Below are 11,674 nucleotides of genomic sequence, written 5' to 3'. Positions count from 1 at the left end.
AGTCTTACTTCATAGGGATAAACTCCTTAAGAGTTTTATCCTTATCCAGGCTAGAGCCCACTCTTATCTAGGATTCCTGCTTCCCTATCCGCTTATTTCGGATTCCAGTATCTGTGCAGATAACCTCGGCCTTGCCGAAATCACCTTGGCTACATGACCAGTCCATGTAGCACCTCAACTGACATGTTGTCATCACCTTAGCCACGTGCTGTCATTCGCAAAATATACCCCCACAACTGCCCCCTAGGTTCCATTACCTTGGCGAACTGAGGTGATGGAATCTATCCCTTTCCTTTACATAGCACGTTTGCTACGATTTCCTTTAGTCCAAGATCATTTCTCGTCGGCTTCATATAACCAAGACTCTGCAATCCGCTGCCCCAATGTTCAAGAGCCAAGAATTCAACTCTTTAAGCATCCCAGCCAAGATCGCCTCACTAGCGAAGATCCTCCCCATTATTTCAAGAATCGTAAGAGTTTCTACTGCGCATAAGCTGTCACGCATGATCGTTTCAACTGTTTCTTCCATGTGTCCTTTTCTCATTGGTTCGTTCCTGACACGTGCTATTAGGTCGCGTCGCTTCTGTGCACACCACCTGACAGACACGTCGTCCAAGGCATATTCATTTCCTTTTGCCGTCTTTTCAAGTTTCAACAAAACTCTCTCTCTCTCTCTCTCTCTCTCTCTCTCTCTTCGTCTTCTCACTTTACAACTTCGACTTCCCTATTTGTCTCAAGCCTTTCTCTCTCTAACCTCCATTGTCGTTTCTTCGAGCTCTCTGCAACTGCTTTAGTCACCTCCTCCGACGAGCTTTCACCATTCCGCTCAGAGTTTGTCATCGTCTCACTCCGGCTTTATTTCCTCAGATTCATTTGGTAAGTTCTCAATTTCTTCCTTCTTTAAGTTCAGTCTTTTCACTATTCTCTTAATATGTTTTCTTCTCCTCATCTGTCACATGTCTATATTGTGTTTGCCTGCTGTGATTCTTGCACATTGTCTTGCACTATATCTGAAATCATATTTGTGTCGCTATTGAATGCATAAATCTGTCATTATCCTTGATTATCTTGTTCATGTGTTTCTTGAGTGCTCCCACTGTTCCTGCTATTTCTGTGTTGCCTTCTCTATATCTTTACTTCGGTTTTCATTCTTGAATCTTGCTTGTCTCTAATTCTGAATCATGTTCCTTTCTATTTTCTTGCTTGTTTTCAGATTCCTATCCTTTGATTCTTGTTTTCGTATAGACTTAGGTCTGAGATTTGATTTAGAACCCTGTTCCTTAGGAAAACTAAAACAAGATCCCTTTAGATCTTCAAAAATCCTAGCTCTGGTGCCAGTTTTGAGTTTAGTTGAGGTCTTAAAAAACCATACTAAATATTTTTCCTGAAAGTCTGCACCAATCCTCCCTAAGCCGACATCATGGGGATGTTTAGGTGGAAAGTCGACACTCCTGTCAAGCTGGAGTACTTTAGGCAAGAGTTTTGTGCCAGTTGGGGACTCCATGCCAGTTGAAGACTCCATTCTAGCAGACGTTCAGACCAGGTTGGCTGGAGAGGAAGACTCTATTATGCTAGTTAGGGACTCCATGCCCTTTTCTGTGGTAACATTTATCGAGTATAGACTTCGGTTTCCCTTAGACATCCTGTTTAGGGAAATCCTTCATTACTACAAACTTAATCCTATGCAGCTGACCATTAAGTCCTATAGAGTCATTAATGGTATAATTGCCCTAGCTCGCCGAGAAAATGCTAGGATAACACTAGCCGATATCCAATTTTGTTATACCATGTGTGGCTTAAAATTTGAAAAATGCTACATTTACTACCTCAAACCGAGATCTACAGCCTACAAAATCATAGCCGACCTCCCAGACTCCAACAAAGTTGGTGGAGATGATTACCTGATTGTCTCGGGTAACTAGGAATTTGCTCCAGATGATGATCTTCATCTCTTCCCACTGCGTCGAGGAGTCTTTAGAGAGGATGAGGGTAAGAACTAAGTGAAACTTTTCTGTTTTTACTAAGACTGTCACTTTATTTCTCTTATCTGTTCTGATGTCTGATTTTTGTTCTCGCAGTTCTTCCTCAACCCTTAAAGGATTTTCGCCAGTATTTCTTCCCCAGCAAGGACTTGAAAGGCTACTGGGCTTGTCAATTGACCAGCACAAAGCCCCTCTGCTGCTCAATTACATCCCAACTTACAAGTCTACAGTGCCCAACTTTCCTAGGCGCGGCAAGACTCCTCCATCTACTTCAACTCCGCCAACAACTTCATCTTTAAGGCCAGACTAGGCCTCCACCTCTACCTAGTTGAGCAGCCAACCACTTCTGCCTCTCAAATAATTCCTCCATCATAATGCCAACGCCGATGCCGAGCTCTAGTTTATGCTCCTACCGGTAGAACTCGTAGTTGTAAACGCCAAAACTTCGAGGGATCGGCTTACGTTCTAGCAAACCCTCTCCTTACACTTCTTGCAATCCACTTTGGCACAAAAGTCACCGTCGCTGCTACAGCCGACAAAATAGGACGCAAACCTACCATTGTTGAAGACCTCTTGGCCGACTTGCCAGGAGTCGTCACAATCCAATCCTTTTACCTAGAGCAATCCCAGCCTAAACAAAAACCAAAAAGGGTGAAGAAGGCTAAAGCGAAAGCCTCTGCCACCTAGATTGATTCTGAGGATACATTATCGATCTCCAAACTTGTCGAGACCGAGAAAACCTCCTCCTCCGTCGAGAAGAGGTCTGTTGAGGTCGAGCCAACTAACATACCTCGGTCAAAGAAACCGAGGTCCGAAGCTACGACAACCTCAAGTGTGTTTAAATCCGACGAACCCTGGGCCCCAGCCATCATGGTTGGGGATCGGCCAATGAGGGCTGGGGACAGTTCCATTGACAGCCTCGAGGTCGGTGCCGTCCTTTCAACTACTGTTCTCCTGCCGACAAATCTAAATCAGATAGCTGAGATCAATGAGTACGAGAACTTTACATATATGATGCAACATTCTGTTTTGGTAAGTCCTCAATATTTTGGCCTTTTATTTCAAGTTTTCATACTTAGAAATTTTTCTAACTCTGACCATTTCATTTCCCCCAGGCTATTCAGCATGCCCACTCCTTCACGATGAAAGCCGAAGATTTCAAGAAGGATTTGGTGAAAAAGACCAAAGAGGCTACTAGACTCCTTCCCTCCCTTAATAACGTCGAGGCAAAAATGAAGATGTTGCTAGATCCGGCCAAGGTGGCCAAACAAGCTCAAGACCAAGCCGAAGAAAAGGCTGAGGCTACTGAGGCCGTGGCTGATGTGCTCAGGGTCGAGGCCAAAGAGTCCGAGGCCAAAATTTCCAAAGCCGAGGTAGAACTACAAGAGACTCTGGTGACCAAGGCGGCCAAGATCAAGGCCGCTGATGAAAAGGCCTACGCTGAAGGCCAAGCCGACGTGCGTGATGCTTACAAGGAACAAGTAAACCAAGCCTGCAATCGAGGCTTGTACCTCGGCTGGACGGTCGCTCTGAACAAGCTATCTACTCTCATGGATTTCGATCTCCGAGATATCAACCGACTACAAGTGCCTTTCCCTCCAAATACCAAAGAGTCTAATGAGGAAGTCGATGAGAAGACAACCGATAAAGAGGCTAATGAAGAGGTAGTCGCTGCCGTTGGGACCAAGTCCCCAACTCTAAATGGTCAAGTCCTAGACTTGACTCTTGATGAGAAGGAAGACTTGGTTTCCAGGGACGTCTCCTCCAAACCTATAACCTCTGAGGCCGAGGTCCATGCGGCCAAGATGTCACGACCCAAACCTGCCCTTATAGGTTTAGCGTCGTAACGGGCCAGTAATCCTTGGATTACCAAAAGTCTCTTAACACAATGATATATAATTAGGGGCCGCGGAATCAAATATACAAACATACAAAGTCCATAGAGCTGTGAAGACATACATGGGACAGATAATTTTAAACTTATGAGCTTATACATGACATCATGCTAATATCATATTTACACGACATCCCATATATATATGTATATTAACAAAAATCTTGTTCGAACAAAAACCAAAATAAACAAAGTCTTATACATCCACAAACACAGCCACTAGACTCGACTTAATCTGGAACCTCCTCGAGAGACATAAAAGCTGGCTGACAAAAACTGAGACACCAGGTCCTTAACTCTGTGCCTGGTCATGTGCCTGCTTACTTACACACATAATAAATAAATAGTAAGCCGGGCTCAGTGAATAATAACAGAGTAAAGGTTTTGCTGAATGATATCCATGCAGAAATAGAGTCTTACACATGTTTTAGATGTCAAAGCAGAAACAGATTCACATACATAATCACATTCGTATCCAAGTTCGTACATTACAAATCATAGCATGTGGCATATCCATTAGCATTAACAACCCGATGACCTATGAAGGGACGGCCGTGAAGGCATTCCGATGACCCATAAAGGGATAGCCATAAGGCATTCCGATGACTCATGTGCACAGAGACGTTTCCGATGACCCGTAAAGGGACGACCACAAAAGTATTCCGATAACTCAAGTATACAGAGACGTTTCTGATGACCCATAAAGGGACGCATATCATATGGTGCTAAGGATGCCACGAACATATTTCAAGACTTTGGATGATCATTCATTCATACAAAACATAGCATTTCAGAAAGACTGGTCATTTCATGTCATCAAAAAATAATTAAAGTTAAACATAACTTTACAGAGTTATTACTCACAATTAATAGATGGCTTCAAGTAAACGGACAGAGTAGGTTATTCAGCTATCTTGTGGCGTGTGACCTACACAGATACAGAACGAATATGTACTGAATTACACACCCAAAATCCTTAACTTAGTTCTTTCTTGTCTTGGTGTGTTTCTACTTCTTATCCGTATTATAGTGTCATAATCTTGGCCTAGAAATGCCTAGGATGGAATAAGGATACAAAAATGCATTTGAAAACACTTAGTCAAAATGCTGAAAACAGGGGTCCTCGCTCAAGCGCAACTTCTTTCGCTCGAGCGAACATGCAAAATGTGAGTGGTCGCTCAAGCATGACTTTCGTCGCTTGAGCGGTCCGCAAAAGTACTGGTTGCTAAATTTCTCCGCTCGATGCTCGCTCGACACTCGCTCAATCGTAAGACTCATGCCCTCGCTCGAGTGCAACTATTGTCGCTCGAGCGGTCTACAAAACACGTAAACTTCTGGGAGCATGCATTTTATGCTTGAGCGGACCTTTGGTCTCTCAAGCGGAGATGCAAGACACAGAGTGGTTGCTCGAGCGCAGGTTCTGTCGCTCGAGCGAAGGGTGTAATTTCTGGAATTTCCAGATTGCACTCTGTGGACTCACTTTTTTTCGCGCCCCCCCTTTCGGAATGTTTTAAATGAAGGCCTCACAGTTCGGACTCCCACGGTTCTGAATCTAGTCTCACAAGTGCAATGTGAAACTAATAAATACCAAAAAATTCAAAGTCGGCAAATCTTTTTGAAAAATTGATTTTAAATCAAATAATGCCAAAATTGGACTGCTTTGCCAGATACAGAGTCGCCACCTAAATATTTTTTTATTTTGGAGAAATTTAGGAAACCCTGACTTGTGCCAAAGGTCACGTGTCCGTCATTACCAAAATTGCCTCGACTTGGGAACTTGGGTACGAAGGGGGAAGGTCATGAACTGAGCACTCTCGCTCACTCGATCAAAAGATCGGCCTCTACTAATCATGATATGATTTTTATGTACATTGTGTGCTCTTGTTCCGGTTATTAGACTAGCTTTACTATATGATGCGCACAAGCAAGTATAGACTAGTTTGCTCAATTTGGAACAATTCAACTCATGTTTGTTTGCAAAAAATAATTTGAATTTGCCATCTCAAGTGGGCTTAAAAATTGGGGATTTGCCACCAAACATAGTGGGCTTAAAACATGATTTTCCACTCAACAAAATGGGCTTAAAACACACATTCGTTGAGTCATTCCAATTCAAACAACAAGCCTATTTAAGCACATAGTCTCATGGCAAGCATGCTAGACAGGGCAACATTCACACTTATGCAAGCATGCTAAAGCACAAAAACTTACCTAGTACTCCATGCTAGGAAGACATGAGTTAGTAAAATATGCATGATTCCTAACTATGTTAAGTGTCTAATGCAACATATGCAATATACAATTAATAGGCTCAGCTACTAATATGACATATGAATCAATTTGAATAACATGCAATTAAACACGTATTTAAAGAAGTATTGAAATGGCAATGTAGTTTGAATGACGTGCCGAGCCTTGGTGCATGCAATACAAAATGAATGGATACAAGCATGCGATATGCTAATTAAAACATGTCCCTAATCTAACCATCAAAAGCGATTAAATAAAAGGGAGAACAACGTGGGATTGGAAAACATACACACAAGCACACACACTTATTACAACATTATGCCCTCGCGAAGGAGGGTCCGAATGAATAAAAGCTAACTAGCTACGCTAATTAAGCTAAGCTAATTATTACAAAACTCGAAACTAATTAACTATTCTAGTTAACTAATTATTACAAACCGAAATCAAATAACTAGTTAAACTAACTCATTATTTACAACACTTAATTAGCTACAACTAATTAATTACAACATGCATCTAAGCTAGATAATTCAACGATAAGTAAACTTGGAATGCAAGGGAGGCTTATGCACGTACTCGGTTTTCACCCGAAAAGGCACTGTCTTGCTGCTGTATGTCTCTGTTTGCACATTTGAACACTAAAGAAGTTGTCCACTTCCAGAACATCTCTACTCCACCTCAGGAACACACTGTGCAAATTTCATTGGTGGCCCACAGGGGGCCGATCGGCTACCAATGGTGGCCGGTCGGCCACTAGAGATAGTTGTCGGGCACTGTTGGTCTGAAGCTTCCTTGCTGCAACAGAGAGCAAAACAGAGCATTTCTTAAGGGTTCTTTGCACACTTTGCCTCTCTTTTTCATGGAGAAATCAAAAGAGGGACAAGCTTTAGTTCACAAACCATCAATCAAGCAATTTTATTGCATGATAGCTTGTGAAACCAATTGTGCAAGATCAATGCATGCAAAGACAAGACCAAAAGGACCATCACCCAATCATGCATGATCAAGGGCAACGGAGATCAAGGAAAGTGGCATATTTCATCACTTTTGAGTATGAAATGTCCCATTTTCCTTGTGTTCGAATTAACATCTGATTCGAACACATGCAATGCAACACGAAAGATGCTTATCTTGCCTCTTTTACTTGTCAATTTTTGTTTACTCATTTTCAGGGCCGGCCCTGCCCTAAGGTAGGTAAGGCTTGGGCCTTAGGCCTCAAATTTTGGCCCAAAAATAGGGCCCCCAAATTTAAAAATTTGTTATAGGCCCAATCTTTTTTTTTTTTTTGGTTTTAAGATCAATTTAAAGGGCCCCAAATGTTTTATTGGGCCTATGTATAATTTAGCCCATATTTATTTATAAATGTGTTCGGCCCATATTTATTAAAATGAAAATATATAAAACAAAAACAAAAACAAAAACAAAAACTGAAAATGTGTTTGGGTCCAACCCAAAGTATACATACAAATACAAATATACAATACATGTTCAATGCACTGCTAGTGTGGTGCTAAGTGCTTCTGTTTTCAATCTCTCTCTTTAACGAAATCAAGTGATGAAATGAAATGAAAGACTTTTATGTACACCAACTTGAAGGCAGACGCAGAGCATAGCATAGCACATTGTGAGCGACTCACTCTCCCTCTTTCACACACTCCTCCTCCGGCGATTCACTCTTTCTCACACACACTGTCTCTCATGTAATTCCTCTCTCTCACTATCAGATTTTATTAAATAAAGTTGCCCTAATTTTTTTTTTATATTCTTTCTCTGTCAATTAGTGGAATAATAAATTTGCCCTAATTTTTTTATTACCTTCTTTATCCATTAGATTTTAGTGGAATAAATAATTTAGCCCTAATTTTTTTACCTAGGTATTTATCAGTTTTAATTGAATAATTTGTTTGCCCTAATTTTGTTTCATTAAATTATTTGTTTATAATCAGTGGATTGTGATTTGTGGATTGAAGTGTTTGTGATTTGTGGATTGATTTGAAGTGTTTGTGATTATAGCCATGTTTCCTAGGAAGTATAGTTTTGGAAATCAAAAGAGAAAGAAGAGGATGAAAGTAGAACAATTAATTCAATCTCAATCGGGAGCACTTGATAAATATTTTGATACCAAGAAACAAGTAGATATTTTGGGTTCAAATGACAATGATGATGAAAATTTGATAATTGAAGAACCTACTCATTGCGTGAATAATAATGAGAATGATGATTTGGTGATTGAACAACCTAGTGAACATATGAATGAGAATGAGAATGAAGATTTGGGAAATGTAGAATCTAGTGAAAGTGAAGATGTCAATGTTGAATGTGGACCTCTAAACATTTATGACCCTAGTAATTGGGACAAGATTGATCAAAATTTAAGGGATTTACTAGTTGAAAGAGGTCCTATAAGAGGTAATGGTGTGAATTTTCCCCTAGATGACAAAGATAGGCATTTTTCTTCTACATTTTACATGCGACAGTTACAAAATGGAGAGAAGCAGGATAGGAAGTGGCTAGTATATTCAGATGCTTCAGAAAAAGTGTTTTGCTTTTGTTGCAAGTTGTTTAAGCAAGATAGGAACAATATTCATTTGGCTACTAATGGATTAAAAGATTGGAAGAATATGGGCAACAGGCTTAGAAGTCATGAAACTAGTAATGAGCACTTTATTTGCATGAGCAAATAGATTGAATTGGAAAGTAGATTGAAGAAGAATGAAACAATTGATAGAAGTGTTCAAGAACAAATCAACAAAGAGAGAGAACACTAGAGACAAGTGTTACTAAGGATAATTGCTATTGTGATCACTCTTCCTAAAAATAATTTAGATTTTCGTGGAGACAATGAGAAGATTTATCAAGAAAGAAATGGAATCTTTTTAAGCTTAATTGAAATGCTTGCCAAATTTGATCCAGTAATGCAAGACCACATTCAACGTATTCAAAGGAGTGAAATTCATTACCATTATCTTGGTTACAAAATCCAAAATGAATTGATACAGATGTTAGCGAGTGACATCAAGAGTACAATTGTGGCAAGAATCAAAGAAGCGAAATATTTTTCAATTATTCTTGATTGTACTCCAGATGTTAGTCATGAAGAACAAATGTCTTTTGTGATAAGATGTGTAGATGTTTCAACTAGTCTAGTAAAGGTAGAAGAATTCTTTTTAGAATTTTTTAAGGTGGATGATACATCGGGGTTGGGACTTTTTAATGAACTTAGAGAGGCATTGCACACACACCAACTTGATATTGGTGATATAAGAATGCAAGGATATGATAATGGATCTAATATGAAAAGGCTCTAATATGAAAGGGAGACACAAAGGTGTACAAAAAAGAGTACTTGAAATAAATCCAAGAGCATTCTACACGCCATGTGGATGTCATAGTCTTAATCTTGCCCTTTGTGATATGGCTACCTCTTGCTCCAAAGCTATCTATTTCTTTAGAGTGGTACAACGCATATATGTGTTGTTTTCATCTTCTACAAAGAGGTGGAAAATTTTCAAAGACAATGTGGAAGGTCTCACACTTAAGCCATTATCACAAACTCGTTGGGAAAGTCGCATTGAAAGTGTTAAAGCTATACAGTACCAAGCTCCACAAATTAGAGATGCTTTAATTCAGTTGGAAAAAGAATCTGATGAGCCCAATACAAAGTGTGAAGCTCAATCCTTAGTTACATCTGAAATTAAAAACTTTGAGTTTTTGCTTGGCATAATTATCTGGCACAATCTGTTGTTTGTTGTGAATTCTGTTAGCAAGACATTGCAAGCTGAAGACATGCATATTAATGTTGCTATACATCAATTAAAAGGACTCATTACATTAATTGAAAAGTATAGAGAAATTGGATTTTTGGAGGCCATGATTGAAGCTAAAGAAGTTGCAATTGAAATGGAGATTGAGCCTACATTTTGTGAAAGGCGTGCAATTCATAGAAATAAACATTTTGATGAGAATGTTAGTGAAGAGGTTGCACAATCAGTTGAAGAATCCTTTAGAGTTAATTACTTCATATATATAATAGATCAAGCTCTTTCTTCACTTAAGAGTAGATTTGAACAATTTCAAATATATGAAGAAACTTTTGGATTTTTGTTTGATTTGAAGAAGTTAAATTCTACCAATGATGAGTGCTTGAAGACTTATTGTGCTAATCTTGAAGACTTTTTGAAACATGATGGACTTATGGATGTTGATGGGAGAGATTTATTTTCTGAGTTAAAAGTCTTCAAAGAAGTTTTGCCAAAAGAAATCAATAGGTCAATTGAGGTGATGAATTATTTGAAATTGACGGATGGTTATTTTCCAAATGCCTGGATTGTGTATAGAATATTATTGACTATTCCAGTTACCGTTGCCTCTGGAGAAAGAAGTTTTTCAAAGTTAAAATTGATCAAATCCTACCTTTGATCAACAATGTCACAAGAAAGATTGAATGGATTAGCTATATTGTATATTGAAAAGGATTTGGTAGATAAATTAGATTATGCAAACTTAATTAGTGATTTTGCAGCTAAAAATGCAAGAAGAGTAGTATTTAAGTGATCGTTGGGTTAATTGTAAACTGGATATTGCTAAACTATAAAGCAACAAAACCAGTTTTTAATGTTTTTGAGTCATTGTACTGATTTCTTCCTATCTTAATATATAAAAGTAAATTTTAGTTTATAATTTTAATGATTATATGTTCAAGTATATAAATAAAAAATTTGTGGATACTTATCATTTTATGCATAAATTTTTTTTAAAAAAATATATATATATTAGAGAGGCCTCATTTTCATAATTTGCCTTAGGCCCCACAAATCTCAGGACCGGCCCTGCTCATTTTAATTACCAAACCATTCCTTAATCCAATTATCCATTGGTGAGTGTCCTCTAATGGAAAGAGGACTCAAACCCTAAGTTGCTTTGGGTATGAAAGAGGCATTACACTATTGGTAATGAACCCCCTAAGGGATTAAACCATTAGGTGTAACACCTCCTTTTCACACTTAAGCAAACAAATGGTTTGAAACCACTTTCAAAGCAAATCAAAAGTGAAGAATTGAGGGGGATTGCAGAGATTGATTAAGTGTTGGAAATAAATGCTAAAAGCACTAAAACATGCAACCAACTCACACTAATGAGAGTTAAAGCCTTAAAACACTAGGCCAGTGAAGGAATTAACACTACAACCATGCCATACAAGGCTCAAATGAAACAAATAACCAAAAACAGAGGCAAAACAGCCCTAAATATGGTCTAAAACATGCTGGATTCAAGTCATGAAAAGCCAAAACATTAAGCTAATGCATGGGGTTGCACTACAACTATGCGAAACGAGACTCAAATAAACTAACCAGCCCAAAATAGAACTAAAACAGGTTATTTTAGAAGCTAAGACATGCTAGGCTTAAGCTAAGTTAGGCTAAAAAAAATGCTCACATATGAAGCTAACTAGGCATGCAAACAAGACACAAGGAGGGGAGGCTAACCTCTCTAATTTTGGACTTCAATATGAGTTTTTTACCACTGAAAAACCTCTAAAATTCAATAG

The 11,674-nt window shown here is 38.9% G+C and overlaps 1 pseudogene; it reads left to right on the top strand.

Annotated features, from left to right (window-relative positions):
* Positions 1-2,852: 2,852 nt before the first annotated feature.
* On the top strand, positions 2,853-10,822 carry LOC145793878 (uncharacterized; annotated as a pseudogene).
* The last annotated feature ends 852 nt before the right edge of the window (positions 10,823-11,674 follow it).

This window comes from Camellia sinensis, chromosome 6 (assembly GCF_055761805.1).
Source record: "Camellia sinensis isolate YWXY chromosome 6, ASM5576180v1, whole genome shotgun sequence".
NCBI classification, from domain to species: Eukaryota; Viridiplantae; Streptophyta; class Magnoliopsida; order Ericales; family Theaceae; genus Camellia; species Camellia sinensis.
This window is presented reverse-complemented; position numbering and strand designations above follow the sequence as displayed.